Source organism: Dicentrarchus labrax, unplaced genomic scaffold, assembly GCF_905237075.1.
Source record: "Dicentrarchus labrax unplaced genomic scaffold, dlabrax2021, whole genome shotgun sequence".
Taxonomy (NCBI): domain Eukaryota; kingdom Metazoa; phylum Chordata; class Actinopteri; family Moronidae; genus Dicentrarchus; species Dicentrarchus labrax.
This window is the reverse complement of record NW_026136706.1, coordinates 1,031,949-1,048,804: the sequence shown is the minus strand read 5'-3', so window position 1 is coordinate 1,048,804 and position 16,856 is coordinate 1,031,949. Positions and strand designations below refer to the sequence as shown.

Here is a 16,856-nt window from a genome sequence, read left to right as displayed (position 1 = left end):
CGCTGAAAAAGTATTATTTTCCTGAAGAAAACAATGTATAGACTCAAAATAGAAGTGTGCTGTAGTGTCTGTGATGTTGGAACCCTGTAAAAACATAGTGACCAGGTTTCATTGCTGTCAACATCTTTCTATTTTGCTCTCTGTCTGTATCATGGACGAAGAAAGAGCCGCAAGTCTGTGTGTCTGTTCAATCCATTCTCACTATCAATTTGTAAAACACTGGAGGCTAAAACACACTGCAGCTGAATGGCAAGTTTCAAAACTGCCCATAACCCCCACACCGGCAGCTACTAGACATGTGTGGGCACCTGTGGTTTTTTTAATAATTTTTTTTTTCCATTGCAAGACAAAATACACAGGGAAATACAGGGAAAACAAAACAATAAATGGACAGGACAATTAATAAGAAAAAATAAGTGCAAAGTGACATTTGTTTTCAATGTTGTGTTTAAGTGGTGTGTGTGTGCATGCACGCATAAGGTGGACAACATCCCCAAAGCAGTTATTAATAAAACAATCACCACCACTGATAACAATAAGAATCGATAATAATATAAGGGAGGGTCTGCCACAGCCACTAGCAGCGATGCAGGGTTGGGCTGAACTGGGTCAGGTATGCTATGTTAACAATATTAGAATTACCTTTTTGAGATTATCACTAACATCTAGGTACATATACAGGTATATCAGGCAGAAAGTGAACATTTTGTCCTCAAAGTTGATCCATCACAATGTGGCCCTTGTCAGAGCATCTCCAAACCTGCAGCTCTTATGGGGTGTTCCCGGTCTGCAGAGGTCAGTATCTATCAAAAGTGGTCCAAGGAAGGAACAGAACCAGAGACAGGGTCATGGGGTCCATGAGGGAGACTGGTGAGGGAGGCCACCAAGACACCTACGACCACTCTGAAGGAGTTAAAAGCTTCAGTGGCTCAGATGGGAGAGACTGTACATACAACTGTTGCCCTGATAGATATAACTGTGTGGAGAGACAGGTTATTGGCCGGTAGTTGGATGGGATGGGTCCCTATCTTAGGGTCCTTCAGGATTAGGACTGTCCTGCCCTGGGTTAGCCACTCTGGGTGGGACCCATCCCTTATCAGGTGGTTCATCTGTGCTGCTAGGCGTTCATTGGGGTGCTGTTAGCTTCTTCAGCCAGTAGGCATGGATCATATCGGGGCCTGGTGCTGTCCAGCTCTTCATCTTTGACACTCTTTCTTGGATGTCTGCCATTGAGATGGTTACTGGTTCTTGTTCTGGGAGGTTGCTGTGGTCTGCTCTTAGGCCCACTAGCCATTGGGCATCTGGGTTGTGTGATGCCTCTTTTTCCCATATGGCCTTCCAGTATTCTTCCACCTCAGCTCTTGGTGGGTCTGGCCTGTTGTTATTTCCTCCCTGCCACTGAGAGTACACCTTGGCTGGTTCAGTGGAGAAAAACTTGTTTATTCTACTGGCCTCTGCCTCCTTGGTGTATCTCTTCAACCGGGTGGCCAGTGCTGTTAGTCTTTGTTTGGCAGTTTCGAGTGCTTCAGGTATGGAGAGCTTGGTGTATTTGCTGGGTGCCCCTTTAGTAACTGCTTGACTATCCAGCTGATTATTTATATATATATATATATATGCCACTGGAGCACGAGAGAGAGCATCTGCTACTATGTTATCTCTCCCCTTAATGTGTCTAACAACTAAGATGTAAGACTGAAGAAATAGCATCCACCGCATTAACCTACGATTTGGACACTGTAGCAAACAAAGAAAGGTCAAAGGGTTATGGTCCGTATACACCACCAATGACCCATTTCCAGAACCGACAAACTTTGAAATGTTGAAGGGCTCAGATGAGAGCCAGCGCTTCCTTCTCTATTGTGGAATAGTTAAGCTGATACGAATTAAACTTAAAAGTACTAACAGACAGGTCTATCAACCCCTTCCCTCTCCTGCAACAAAACGGCACCTGCTCCAACAAGACTTTCATCAACTTCTTTATTTTCTTAATTTAATTCAGTTCAATTTTATTTGTATAGCGCCAATTCTTAACAGAAGTTATTTCAGGACACTTTTCAAATAGAGCAGGTCTTGACCGAACTCTTTAAAACATTAATTACAGAGACCCAACAGTACCACCATGAGCAAGCACTTGGAGACAAGGGCAAGGAAAAACTGCCTGTTAAAAGGCAGAAACCTAGGACAGATCCTCCGGCTCTAGGTGGGTGGTCGTCTGTCTCGACCAGTTGGGGTGAGAGAGAGAGAGAGAGAGACAGACAGACAGACAGACGCACAGCAACAACAGTATTGGCAATGGCAGTCAAGCAGGACCATGGCAGGAGGCTCCACCAGGATCCATGAGAACCTGCGAGACGAGAAAGCACAAGAACTCCGGGGAAGAAGTGAAGTTAGTAACATGCATTAATGGGACATGAATGAGTGCAGAAAGAGAGAGGAAGGGAGGAGCTCAGTGCACCATGGGAAATCCCCCGATAGTCTAGGCCTATAGCAGCATAACTAAGGGATGGTTCAGGACTCACCTGATCCAGCCCTAACTATAAGCTTTATCAAAGAGGAATGTCTTAAGCCTACTCTTGAATGTGGTGAGGGTGTCTGCCTCCTGAACCACAACTGGAAGCTGGTTCCACAGGAGAGGAGCTTGGTAACTGAAGGCTCTGGCTCCTGTTCTACTTTTAGAGACTATAGGAACCACAAGTAGCCCAGCATTCAGAGAACGTAGTGTTCTAGAGGGGTAATAGGGTACTATGAGCTCTTTAAGATATGAAGGGGCCTGACCATGAAGAGCTTTATAGGTGGGGAGGAGGATTTTAAATTCAATTCTACATTTTACAGGGAGCCAATGCAGAGAAGCTAGTACAGGAGAGATGTGATCTCTTTTTCTAGTTCCTGTCAGTACTCGTGCTGCAGCGTTCTGAATTAATTGGAGCGTTTTAATGGACTTATTGGGGCAACCTGATAATAAAGAGTTGCAGTAATCCAGCCTTGAAGTAACAAATGCATGGATTAGTTTTTCTGCATCTGTCTGTGATAGTATGTGTCTAATTTTTCTAATATTACGTAAATGAAAGAAGGCGGTCCTAGAGGTCTGCTTTATGTGGGAGTTAAATGACAAATCCTGATCAAAGATAACTCCAAGATTCCTGACAGTGGTGCTAGAGGCCAAGTTAATGCCATCTAGAGTGACTATATCTTTAGACAATGAGTCTAAGGTTTTTGGGGCCAAGAACAAGAATTTCGTTTTTTTCTGAGTTTAACATCAGAAAATTACAGGTCATCCAGGATTTTATGTCCGTAAGACATGTTTGTAATTTAGATAATTGATTAATTTCATTGGGTTTGATTGATAGATATAACTGCGTATCATCTGCATAACAGTGAAAGTTAATGGAGTGATTCCTAATAATGTTGCCTAAAGGGAGCATATATAAAGTAAATAGTATTGGTCCAAGTACAGAACCTTGTGGAACTCCATGACTAACTTTAGTATTTATGGAGGATTCATCGTTAACATGTACAAACTGAGAACGATCTGATAAGTATGACTTAAACCAGCTTAGGGCGGTTCCTTTAATGCCAATTTGATGCTCAAGTCTCTGTAAAAGAATATCATGGTCAATGGTGTCAAATGCAGCACTAAGATCTCATAATACAAGTACAGAGACAAGTCCATTGTCAGAAGCAGTCAGAAGGTCATTATTAACTTTAACCAGAGCTGTCTCTGTGCTATGATGAACTCTAAATCCTGACTGAAAATCCTCAAATAAACTATTGTTATGTAGAAAGTCACACAACTCTTTGGCGACTACTTTCTCCAGAATCTTAGAGAGGAAGGGGAGGTTAGAAATCGGTCTATAGTTGGCTAAAACCCCTGGGTCAAGAGTGGGCTTTTTTAAGAAGGGGTTTAATTACAGCTACTTTAAAGGACTGTGGTACATATCCTGATAATAAAGAAAGATTAATCATATCCAGTAAAGAAGTGCCAATTAAGGGAACAACTTCTTTAAGCAGCCTAGTTGGGATCGGGTCTAATAGACAGGTTGATGGCTTCGATGAAGAAATGATTGAAGTTAACTGATGAAGATCGAAAGCAGAAAAACAGTCTAAATATATATCTAAGTTTACATTGACAGACGTCCCTGAACTTGGAGAGCCACTGATAACTGTTGATGGCAGTTGGTGATTAATTTTTTCTCTAATAGTAATAATTTTATGATAGAAGAAGCTCATGAAGTCATTGCTACTTAAGTTTATGGGGATATGTGGCTCGATAGAGCTGTGGCTCTCTGTCAGCCTGGCTACAGTGCTGAAGAGGAACCTAGCGTTATTCTTATTTTCTTCTATTAGTGCTGAGTAATAGGCTCCTCTGGCATTACGGAGGGCCTTTCTATAGGTTTTAAGATTATCTTGCCAAATTGAGTGATATTCTGATAATTTGGAAGAGCGCCATTTCCTTTCAGATTTCCTAGCTATTTGTTTTAACTGGCGGGTTTGGTGGTTGTACCAAGGTGCTAGTCTCCTATGTTTTAATAATTTCCTTTTTATAGGAGCGATAGAGTCTAATGTTGATCGTAGTGAGCCTGTAGCACTATCGACAAGATTATCAATTTCAGAGGGACTAAAGTCATTATAGGACTCTGTTATATTCAGACATGGCATTGAATTAAACACTGAAGGAATCTCCTCCTTAAATTTAGCTACAGCACTGTCAGATAGACATCTGCTGTAGGAAGTTTTGCCTAATGGCTTATAATCTAATAGTATGAATTCAAAAGTTATTAAATAATGGTCAGATAGGAAAGGATTATGTGGGAAGACTATTAAATGTTCAATATCAATGCCATATGATAAAACAAGGTCAAGAGTGTGATTAAAACAATGAGTTGGTTTATTTACACTCTGACAGAAGCCAATTGAGTCTATTAATGATATAAATGCATTACTAAGGCTGTCATTGTTAACATCCACATGAATATTAAAATCACCTACAATAATTACTTTATCTGATTTAAGGACTAAACTTGATAGAAACTCTGAGAATTCAGATATAAAATCAGAGTACGGTCCAGGAGCGCGGTACACTATAACAAATAGAACTGGCTGCAGTGTTTTCCAGTTTGGGTAAGAAAGACTAAGAACAAGGCTTTCAAATGAATTATAATTTAGTTTAGGTTTAGGGTCCATTAAAACGCTCGAATCATATATGGCTGCTACTCCACCTCCTCGGCCAGTGCCTGGAGGAATGTTAGTATTAATATGACTGGGGGGGGTGGATTCATTTAGGCTAACATACTCCTCGTGGGACAACCAGGTCTCAGTAAGACAAAGTAAATCAATATCATAGTCTGATATTAATTCATTCACTAAAACAGCTTTAGAGGACAGAGACCTGATATTTAACAGTCCACATTTCATTCTCTTATTTTGTGCTACTGAGGAGTTGGTTTTAATTTTAATTAGATTTTTATGTTGAACTCCTCTTGTTTTTATTTCTTTAAATAATTTAGGTGGTCGGGGGACAGACAGTCTCTATGGGGTTTTGGGTGGGTGACTGTTCTAAAGAAAGAGCAGAGAAGTGTGTAAGACAGCAGCTCTGCTTCCTGGTCCCAACTCTGGACTGTCAGGTTTCAGAAATAAACTTTGCCATATTTCTAGATAAGAGAGCCGCTCCATCCAAAGTGGGATGGATGCCGTCTCTCCTAATCAGACCAGGTTTTCCCCAAAAAGGCTTCCAGTTATCAATGAAGCCCACATTGTTTGCTGGACACCACCTCGACAGCCAGCGGTGGAATGACGACATGCGGCTATACCTGTCATCACTGGTCACATTGGGCAGGGGTCCAGAGAAAACTACGGAGCCCGACATTGTCTTGTCATAATTACGTTTAAATGTTAAGCGGGTAAATAACCGCTGTAACGAGTAAAACAAATTTAGATTTAGCGTTCACTGACAGAGCTACAGCACCAAACAGTGTACACAGAGCAGGAAGTGAACCGGAAATGAGTCAGTACGCTTCCAATAGCAGGTCACCAGGAATTGCATGTCACCAGCAGACATGTGTGAGCCTTGCCCTTTAACAAATTTGTCAAAGGTGCAACAACAGTTGAGAAATTTTTACAGAACGCTCGATAGCAACCTACAAGACCCAAGAATCGCATCAACTCCTTCTTGGTAGCGGGCACGGGGTACTGCATGACAGCGTCAACTTTAGCCTCTATTGGACAAACCTGTCCCTGGCCAACCAGCCGACCGAGGTACGTCACTATCACTTTAGCAAACTCACACTTCGCAAGATTTATTGTCAAGTGCGTGCCAGGCAACCAAACAAAGCACCAATACGTTGAATGTGATCATCCCACGTATTACTGAAAATAACATCAAGATAAACAGAACACCCCTTAAGACCGGATACCACCATATTCATAAGGCGTTGAAATGTTGCGGGCGCATTACGCAGGCCAAAACACATGACTGTATATTCGTACAGTCCGAAAGGTGTTACAAATGCAGAAATTTCACGAGTATGCGCTGTCAAAGGAACTTGCCAGTATCCTTTTAACAAATCAAATTTACTAACAAATGTGGCTGAACCAACCTGGTCAATACAATCCTCCATTCGAGGTAAAGGATAGGAATCAGCCTTGGTGACTTCATTCAAAACAGACGGTTCAAAAAATCTTGAACTGTTCCAAACTGTCTCAAACTTTTACAATTTTTTCCAAAAAGTCTCAAACTGTTCAAAATTTTCCCAAACGGTCTCCAATACTCCCAAACTGTTCTAAAAGGTTCCAAACTGTTCCAAATGTTTCCAAACTCTCAATTCAAACTCAGCTCTCCCAACTCAACTTCAGTTCTCCAAATTCAAACACGCGACTTCAACAGCGGACACTGTACTTTCCAATGACCCACAACATGGCAGTAATTACAAGCCCTGGCACCATCGGCTCCTGTGTAGGAGGATGTACTAGCATGCGATGGAACAGACTTCGGGAAACTGGTAACCAGTGCGAGAATTGCCACCATTATCTCCACTTTTCCATTCAACTCCAGAGCGCCCATCTGCAAAACTACCTTTATGTGTCAACACAAATTCGTCTGCCAACTCAGCCGCTTTAAGCGCAGTGGGGGGCTTCTGCTCATTAACATATGTTGCAATGCGTTGAGGGATTGCGTTTTTAAATTGTTCGAAGACAATCAACTCAAAGTCTGTCAAACGAATCCACTCCTGTAGAAGAACACCAATGGTTAAAATGAGACAGTAAATCAAGGACAAACTCTACTTTAGTTTGCTTATCCCCCTTGACCCAACTTAAATTTTTGGCGATATGCCTCAGGAACCAACTCATGCACATTTAACACAGTTGATTTTACTGTAGCATAGTCCAAACTCACATAACGCAGAATATGCCTCTTGAGCCCTCCCCGTAAGAACGCACTGAAGCATCAGTACCCTATCAGAATCTGGCCATTTTTTAGCATCTGCTACCCGTTTAAATAAAATGAAGAAAGTATCAGGGTCACGCTCGTTAAACTTCGGCACCAAACGCAAATTAGCCCCAACATCAATACCACAAGACGAATATGCAGAGGAAGACTGGTCCCCCATACCCGACTCAGCTAGAGAAAGTTTACCCTCCATGATCATCGTTAATTTGGACTGTTCTAGTTCCAATTTCATTTTCTCAGTGTGTTGCAGAATTTTCTCCAACTCAAGTTGCTTCTCCATGTCAACTTGTAACCGTACTCTCTCTTGCCTATACTGCAAAATCAACAACTCTTTCTGCTGCTCGAATGTCAACCCAGCCGCAGGCACAACAATTGGCACTGGTGCTGGTCCTACAAAATCTGGACCCAACTCTCCTTTAACCAAAACACCTTTTTCATACAATGAAGACAAAACCATGGCTATAATCTCCCCCTTATTTTTCTTAACATCAACACTAAAGCCATAGTGGTCAGTGATCTGTATTAACTGCTCCTTATTACAGCTTTTTACAAACAACTCTGTAGGTGCATTCACAAACTCTAACACGGAAGCCATAGTAGTTTACAGGTACTTACCAGAATGCACTGTGTTAACCAACCAAACAAGTGTGAGGTGAAAGTTAACCCTTAGAGTATTTCCCCTAACTTGCCTAAACAAAACACCAAATTAAAAACCAGCAGGCAGCTGGATCTAATTATTTACTCAGCATGTCATTAAATCTGTGCGCCAAATTTATTTAACCAAATAATCTAACCAAAAAGACTAAAAGACGAGCCCTCAATTTGTCACACCCTGGCTCTTAAGGCATGACAAATATGAGAGATACACCACTTTAAAGAAAAACAAAAAGTAAGTTATTGAACAAAAAGTCAAATTAAGAACTGAACATCTAAATACTTTAAATATAGAGTGTGTATACTAGGTTAGTCAGTAGTGTAAGGTGTGCATGAGGGAGAATGTGTGTTTATGTAGTAAAGTGTACAAAACAATATAAGATAAATATAAGAACAAGTTAGGACAACTCAAACAATACCAACCAGTAGCAGCAGAGAGCTAAAATGGGCAACAGGGCCTTGATTATATAGCCCGGGAGCACCGGGACCAGGTGTTCCCAGTTGGCACCAATTAACCCCCAGTCAACACCACAATCTGACCTGGCTCAAACAAACACCAAACACTCAGTGACACCAGGGGGCACCACTGTATGAATTTAAAAGTTATTAAATAATGGTCAGATAGGAAAGGATTATGTGGGAAGACTATTATATGTTCAATATCAATGCCATATGATAGAACAAGGTCAAGAGTGAGATTAAAACAATGAGTTGGTTTATTTACACTCTGACAGAAGCCAATTGAGTCTATGAATGAGATAAATGCGTTACTTTAGTGGCTCAAATGGGAGAGACTGTACATACAACTGTTGCCTGGGTTCTTCACCAGTCGAAGCTGTATAGGAGAGTGGCAAAGAGAAAGCCACTGTTGAAAAAAGCTCATATGAAATCTCGCCTGGAATTCGCCCAAAGGCATGTGCTAGACTCCAAGGTCAATTGGAAGAAGGTTCTTTGGTCTGATGAGACAAAAAATTTGCATTTTGGCCATCAGACTAGATGCTGTGTATGGCGAACACCAAACACTGCACATCACCACAAACACACCATCTCCACCGTGAAGCATGGTGGTGGCAGCAGCAGCAGCATCATGCTCTGGGGCCCTGGAAGGCTTGTAAAGGTAGAGGGGAACATGAATGCAGAAAATTATCGCCAAATCCTGGAGGATAATCTGACTCAGTCTGCAAGAGAACTACAACTTGGGGGAAGATTTATTTTCCAGCAGGACAACGACCCCAAGCATACAGCAAAAGCTACACAGAAATGGTTCAAAGACAACAAGGTGAATGTTCTGGGGTGGCCAAGTCAAAGCCCAGATCTCAATTCAATCGCGAATTTGTGGCTGGACTTGAAAAGAGCTGTTCACGCCCGATCCGAGCAACCTGACAGAGCTTGAGCTGTTTTGCAAGGAAGAATGGAGAAAAATAGCAGTGTCCAGATGTGCCAGCCTGATTGAAACGTATCCACACAGACTCAGTGCTGTAATTGCAGCCAAAGGTGCATCTACTAAATACTGACCTGAAGGGGGTGAATATTTATGCAATCATCTTCTTTACCTTTATATTTTTTTAATTAATTGACATTAGTTTGTAAAAATCTGTCTTCCCTTTGCTATTAAAGAGGTATTTCTTTTTTCAAATTCTTGTTAAAAAAGCCAAATTATATTGACCATAATTTCATGTATAAAAGAAACAAAAGCATGAAACATCCAAGGGGGTGAATACTTTTTATAGGCATTGTACCTAGCAGAGTTTCTTGAAGAGTGCTCTATAAATTAAATGTATTATTATTATTATTATTATTATTATTATTATTTTATTATTATGATTATAGTTGGAAAGATTGTGTAAACATTGCTGTGACTTCAGGCCTCCAGAGTCGATGAGGTTCTTTACGGATTAGAATCTATTTTGGTGAAAAGTTTAATGAGATCCTTGGAGGGTGAAGCAATCCAATAAAAACTTTCCACAGACTCAAACAGTTCATTTTCTGAATTTTCAAGGTCAGGTACCTTTGAATGAGTTGTCAGTGTTGTTGGGGTAATCATTACAATAATACTTTTTAAAATTATTTTTGAATTATTATTCAAATAATCTGTTTGTGTAATCTGTTTTATTATTTTACATTTACATTTTAGACAACATTAATGGATTACACGTTACATCCTAACCCACTTATATATGGCCTCAAAATGACAGAAATTTCTAAACACCTATTGTCAGAAATAGAATATAATATGAATATATAATAATATTTATAGGTATGTTTTCATTAATGTATAATTAACTGAAAATACAAATTTTCCTTGCCTTAGAAATAGCTGTTTTTATCTACAGAGGGAATGGGTCAGGCCATGTTGAACCGCAAAGTGACTACAGTAGCTCGTAATGGATAAACCAAACACTGGCTCTGGACAGGGCCTTTCACCTTTTTTGTGAGCCACTGTAGGTTCTCCGACACAAGTGGTACTGAGTTAGTTGTAATCTGTTGTAACTTCATTGCTAGATGCCACTACATCCTACACACTGGTCCCTCAACAGTAAAGAGACTCTTGTTGCTCTGGTGCTGCTTCAGGCGGCAGCTTGTAGCTGCAGCTCCCGTCGTGTTTTTTAACTTTGTTTATTTGTTGGTTTCAGTCTTTTCGTTTGTTTTTACCGTAGCTTATTTTGCTTCAGTGAAACTTGGCTGCACTCGCACATCCCGGACAGCAGTGTTGAGGTTCCCGGTTACAGTTTGGTACGTTGAGACAGATACTGTTCCAAAAGTCGGAAGAAGAAGGGTGGCGGGCTTGCACTGAGATGAGATGTTGTGCAATCCTGGACATGTCAGTGTGAAGGAACATCTCTGAACCCCTGACATTGAACTACTGGCTGTGGGAATGCGCACGTATTATTTGCCGAGGGAGTTCACATCCACCATTGTTATCGCTGTCCACATCCCCCCGTCAGCTGATGCAGCGGTGGCCTGTGAAGTCATCAGCTCCAACACCGTTAAACTGCAGACTGAACACCCGGATGCGTTCATGGTCATTACAGGTGATTTGAATCATGCCTCACTGAACAACACTTTAAATTACTTCCATCAATATGTTGACTGCCCCACCAGAGACAATAAAACATTGGATTTATTATATGTGAATGCCATAGACGCATATGACGCCACAGCCCTTCCCCCCCTTGGCAGGTCAGACCACAACCTGGTCATGATGACTCCCAAGTATGTCCCTCTTGTGAGAAGGCAGCCTGTGCACAGTGAGAAGGTGGACACTGGAGACCGCTGAGGCACTGCAGGACTGCTTCGAGTCGGCAGACTGGGATGTACTCTGTGAGCCACATGGGGAGGACATCGATAAGATGACCGGCTGCATTACGGATTATATCAGATTCTGTGAGGACCAATGTTCCCTCTAAGCTGCGCACCTGCGCAATCGCGCACTGCTCGCACATTCTCAGCGCACAAGAAAATCTATGCAGCGCATAAAATAAAATTCACCATAAATGTATTAATTAATATCTTATATTAGACCTAATCTAATCTAATTAATTAGACCAATAATGTGTTTTTCTGTACCATTTTTCACTGTAACGTAGTGAGTGACAGGTGTCTAGCCAATGATACGATACGGTTTACTTACTCTACACAGCCAATCATGGCATTGATAGTGCTTGCATATGTGCCCTGCCCATACGCGCCGTGCAGGTTAGCTAGCTAACAACAGTGCGGCAGAGTTAAGAGACGCAACCCCTTATCATGGCGAAATGAACGGGCAGCGCTAGCGACACATCCACTCACCAAGCCAAAGTAAAAAAGAAATGCGGTTCTTTTAGGATGGAATGGCTGTCGGAGTATGTGCAAATAGAAGAACAAGCGGTGAAACTGGGTGAGATTTTTTCTTTTTCGAGTGAGAAAGGTCTGCAAAAACATGCAGCGAAGCCAAAGTAGCAAGTGAGCTTTCGGCGGGAAAAATGTGGACTGAATGGAAGTTGGACTACCTCAAGCGTCACATTCAGCAGAAAAGTCATTTGAAAGCTGTTGGAATTGTACGAAGACTCAAGATGGGACAGGGGATTGGTACATTATTGCGGGAGAGCGCAAAAGACAGAGAGAAAAGGAATGAGCTGTCACACAAAACAAAATCTGACCCAGAGCTCATTGACAATATTTTACTTGCCATCAAAATGAATGCATCAATGCTGTCAGTTCAACAAATCCACAATCACATGGCAAAGTACACTGAAAAAAGGAGATTGGCCAACTCTTAGATGTATGTAAGCATCTTGGGTGTATTTAACACAATTGCCTCATGTTTTAAAGTTAAACGTAACTATATAGTGTAGAAACTACATAATATGCAGAGAGGGTACATGAATTTGTTCAGATCATGTTGGGATGAAGTGAGTCAATAAAATAGCGATGTTAATTATCGCGATACCGCACGAGATCTCGTCTTGCGCGCTTTAAAATGTTGGTAGAAGAAGAAGTCAACCGTCACATCCAAGGGCTCGCGGTACGCCACGCCGCAACTCGGTCAGTAAGTATGGACTTTTCTAATTAAATCTCAGCCAAGTGTAGTTTAATGTCTTGAGAGTCACTATTAACGTTAACGTTAAATAACTGCCATGAGCTTATTTGCTCGCGCTATTTTATCACCATGTTTAATTTGAATTTGTTTTTTGAGCGGGAGCCGTTTATGTTACATTCAACTTAACTTTGCGGCGCTCCTTAGTCTGTTTCTGTTTGAAATGAGTTTGCCAACTGACTGTTCAGTTACAGTGTGTGTTAACTGCACCGTGACCGTAGCGTTAGTGAGATTTAGCCATGAGCAGTCTCTGCTAATGTCATCAGCGGCATTAAGCTAGCGACACGCCCCCCCCAAACACGTGTAATGAGACCATGAGCAGACGGAGAGGAAATTCAAACAATAAAGGACATTAACTGGTGTCTGCTCTGTCTGAGGCAGTGGTAGCAATAGTCACGTAGCGATGGCCTGCCACTGCTTAACGTACATAATGGAAACTTATCTGTTTTGGGATACAAGATGCTAGCTTTGCACAGTCAGCCCAGTGTTTGAACATGGAACAATGGTTAGTCTCTGTTCTCATCAGAGAAAGCAATAATCACATTAATGATTTGATATTTTACAATGGTTTATGCTAGTTTATGCAGTGTTACTAAATAAAGTTGCCGGTGAGTGTACATCTCATGTATGTTTATTGAAATACAGTTTTGTAATGCCTAGATTTTTTTTTCCTGTTTTGCTGCAGAGTGACAGACAAACTCAAGTCTGCATATCACCTGGAGTCAGCTGATGGATCGCGGGCTCAAGTTTTTGTGGTGAGACCAGGACGTTGTATTTGCTTTTATAGTAACCGTAATTATAATGCATTACAGATTTTAATGAATCGCTCAACACATGCATACACACATTAATACATTAATACATCTTTGTTTCCACTTTCACAGTGAATGGTGCTAGAAGTGAGTGAATGTGGCAATGCAAGACCTGCCCTTCAGTTTTTCCAAGTAGGTCCCTGTTACGGCCCTGGCCGTATTATTAGTATTATGTCATGGTATTGGGTTCGTCTGTGGTGTGTGTTGGTGTTTTTGTCCCTGTTCCTCTGCAGGAGTGTGCAGCCTGTCGATTGTCAGATCTTTGACGGCAACCCGTAGGTCAGCGCTGACTGGTCCATGCCGTGGGCTCGGCTGGTGGAGTGTCGTCTGCTGGTTGGTTCTCCCAGGGAGCCGCAACATCCGCCGGGGATTCAAAACGCCGCACCACACCGAAGCTCTTCGGCAGAACCTTCAGCAGCAGCATCCTTCTGTCCTCGGTTGTAGAGTGTGTGTTTTTGCGATAGCGTGAATTGTTAGGATCTTAGTAGATAGTGTTTTTGTATGATTGTGTTCAGTGAGTATCGTAAGGGTGAGCTGCCATTTTCTTTGTACTAATTTTCTCCTGTTTTTCATTAGGATAGGGAGTTAGGTTTAGTAACTGTATTTTATTTATATTGCATAGGGATTAGTAAGGATTTTTGTTTAAGGAAGTTAGTCCTGTTTTGTTTGTTGTTTTGGCCTTGGTTCACCCTGAAGTTTGTTGTTTAGTCTTTGTTGCACTTTGTTTCACCTGTTTGTAAATAAATCACATCACTTGATTGTTAACACTGTGTTAGTTGTTCGTTTGGGAATCGGGGTAGGATTATTGGTTCATTGTCATCACACATTTATGTGGCGCTCCTTCCCCCTAGACAGGGGCGTAACATAAATTGGGGGCTCGTCCGTCCTTCATTAATTATTTTGTTGTCTTGTGCTTGTTGGTGAGAGAAAAAAAAAAAAATATATATATATATATATTTTTTTTTTTTCTATCTGATGTTTGCTTGGTGATTCTTCTTGTGTGTGGAGGGAAAATGGATTTTCAAATAGATGACCTTGCACAAAATCCCACTTTAGAAAAATTAGATCGATGCACAAAAGCACAATTAGGATTAATTGCTAAATTTTTTGGCATCTCTGTTCCTTTGAACGCACGCAAGGCAGAGATTAAAAACAGGTTATCAGAACAGCTGGTGGAGAGTGGCATAGTTACGCAGACAAAGCCAGAGGGGGTTCATGCACCGGAGGTTTTAGAGGAGGAAGTGGGAGCGGAGGCTGCCACAGCCACACAAACCTTCGGCGGCCAGGTGAGTGCGGGGGCGGAGGCTCCGGTTGTCACCCAGGCATATAGCATGGATCTGGTAGCTCTACTACAGGCTGGAGTAGATACGGAGGATCTGAAGTTGGCCCTCCGCATGAAAGAGGTGGAACTCGAAACCAAGTCCAAAGAGGTAGAGATTATGCACCTCTGCATAAGGGCTCTGGAGCTGGATCGTCAGTCTCCGACTACGTCCACTCCTGTAAGTATGCGTCTTCCCACCGCTGCCTCTGAGCAATTTGATGTAAGCAGGCATATTGCCTTAGTACCACAATTTAGGGAAAGTGAAGTAGATTCCTTTTTCAATGCTTTTGAGCGCATCGCTGCGACATTGAGATGGCCCAGAGATGTGTGGAGTTTGCTGGTGCAGTGCAAACTGGTGGGCAAGGCCCAGGAGGTGTGTGCAAGTTTATCTATTAACGAAAGTCTGGATTATGAAATTGTGAAAGCTACTGTGTTGCGTGCTTATGAGTTGGTTCCTGAGGCATATCGCCAAAAATTTCGCACGTGAAAAATCGCCAAACCAAACATATGTGGAGTTTGCCAGGGAGAAAACTGTTCTCTTTGATAAATGGTGCACTGCGAGTAAAGTCACAAATTTTGTTCAACTCCGCGAACTATTTTTGCTAGAAGAGTTTAAAACATGTCTCCCAGAGAAAATCGTCATTTACTTAAATGAACAGAAATCAGATTCTGTGTCCAAAGCTGCGGTGCTCGCCGATGAGTTTGTTTTAACGCACCGTGTTGTTTTTCTGGCAGGGCGCCGCGAGCACACTGCGATCGCAAACCCTGGAAATAAAGATAAAATCTTACCAAAAAATCCACATAGACCTAATCCTACGTCTTCTGAACGTGAATGTTTATACTGCCACGAGGCAGGACACCTGATAGCCAGCTGCCCTGCGCTCCAGCATAAAGAAAATAATCAAAGTGAAACAAGACCAAAAAGTGTTGGACTTTTTCAGTCTGTTCCGACTCCGTCTCCTGTCAGTAATGAACCAGAAAAAGAGGAGGTAGATGAGCGTTACAGACCTTTCATTTTACAAGGTTCAGTCTCTTTGACAGGAAAGGAGGAAGATCAGGTACCGATCACAATTTTGCGTGATACGGGAGCTAATCAGTCTCTCATCTTGCAAAAAGTGCTGCCTTTTTCCTCTGCTTCATTCTGTGGTTCTGATGCACTTGTGTTGGGGGTGAAAATGAGTACTGTAAGAGCACCGTTGCACACAGTTTTCTTGCGTTCACCGCTCATCTCAGGCCCTATGAGTTTTGGACTGCGCACTCGTTTGCCAGTGCGGGGGGTTGCCATGATTCTTGGAAATGATCTGGCAGGGGAAAAAGTGTTTCCGACCCCCGAAGTGATTGAAAATCCCGTTGCCGACTCGTGTGTTTCTGTTCCTGCTGCTGTCAACTCATCCTCTGTGTTTCCGGCCTGCGCTGTTACGCGCGCACAAAAGCGTAAACTTGGTGATGTGGTGGATTTGTCTGATTCATTCATGTGCTCTGAAGATGGTACTGAACAATCAGACCCCCGTGCCGAAAAATGTGAAAAGAGTGTGCTTGATAACTTGTTACCTGTTGAAGCTAACTTGTGTTTCGAGGTTGACAGGGGAGAGTTCATCCGTGCACAACAGACTGACCCAACTCTGGCTACGTGTCTATCTGCTGCCGACTCACGTGCCGAGACTCTCAGTGTGTACAGCATTAATGACGGTGTATTAATGCGTAATTCGCACCCTCCCTCAACTGATGATCTAGGTTGGAATTCATTTCAACAAGTGGTAGTCCCACAGAAATTTCGCCCTCAGGTATTGAATCTAGCCCATGATAACATTGCTGGCAATTTAGGAATAAAAAAAACTTACCATCGCATCCTGCGGTACTTCTTTTGGCCAGGTTTGAAAGCCGATGTGACAAAATACTGCCGTTCATGCCACACTTGTCAGGTTAGAGAAAGTGTGCAGGAATCTACAGGTTTCAATCCTGCAGAGCTGGTGTTTGGTCACACCGTGCGTGGTCCTCTGCGGTTGCTGAGAGAGAGATACCTGTCTGCCACTACTAGTCCCGGTCAAA

At 42.2% G+C, this 16,856-nt stretch overlaps 2 protein-coding genes across 3 annotated transcripts in view; one reads left to right on the top strand and one right to left on the bottom strand.

Moving 5' to 3' along the window:
- Nucleotides 1-16,856, top strand: part of LOC127365057 (olfactory receptor 6N2-like) — a 259,826-nt gene that overhangs the window by 202,569 nt on the left and 40,401 nt on the right. Inside the window, exon 2 of one of the 2 annotated variants that reach the window (XR_007885083.1) lies at nt 2,256-3,179. The exons of the other annotated variant lie outside the window; for it this stretch is intronic. The gene's annotated coding sequence lies outside the window, so the exon portion shown is untranslated. Of the gene's footprint in view, nt 1-2,255; nt 3,180-16,856 lie in introns of those variants that run through there. 2 annotated transcript variants of the gene reach the window in all.
- Nucleotides 2,326-16,856, bottom strand: part of LOC127365058 (uncharacterized) — a 205,371-nt gene continuing 190,840 nt past the window's right edge. The window contains exon 2 of the mRNA XM_051402787.1: nt 2,326-2,344. The gene's annotated coding sequence lies outside the window, so the exon portion shown is untranslated. The remainder of the gene's footprint in view (nt 2,345-16,856) is intronic.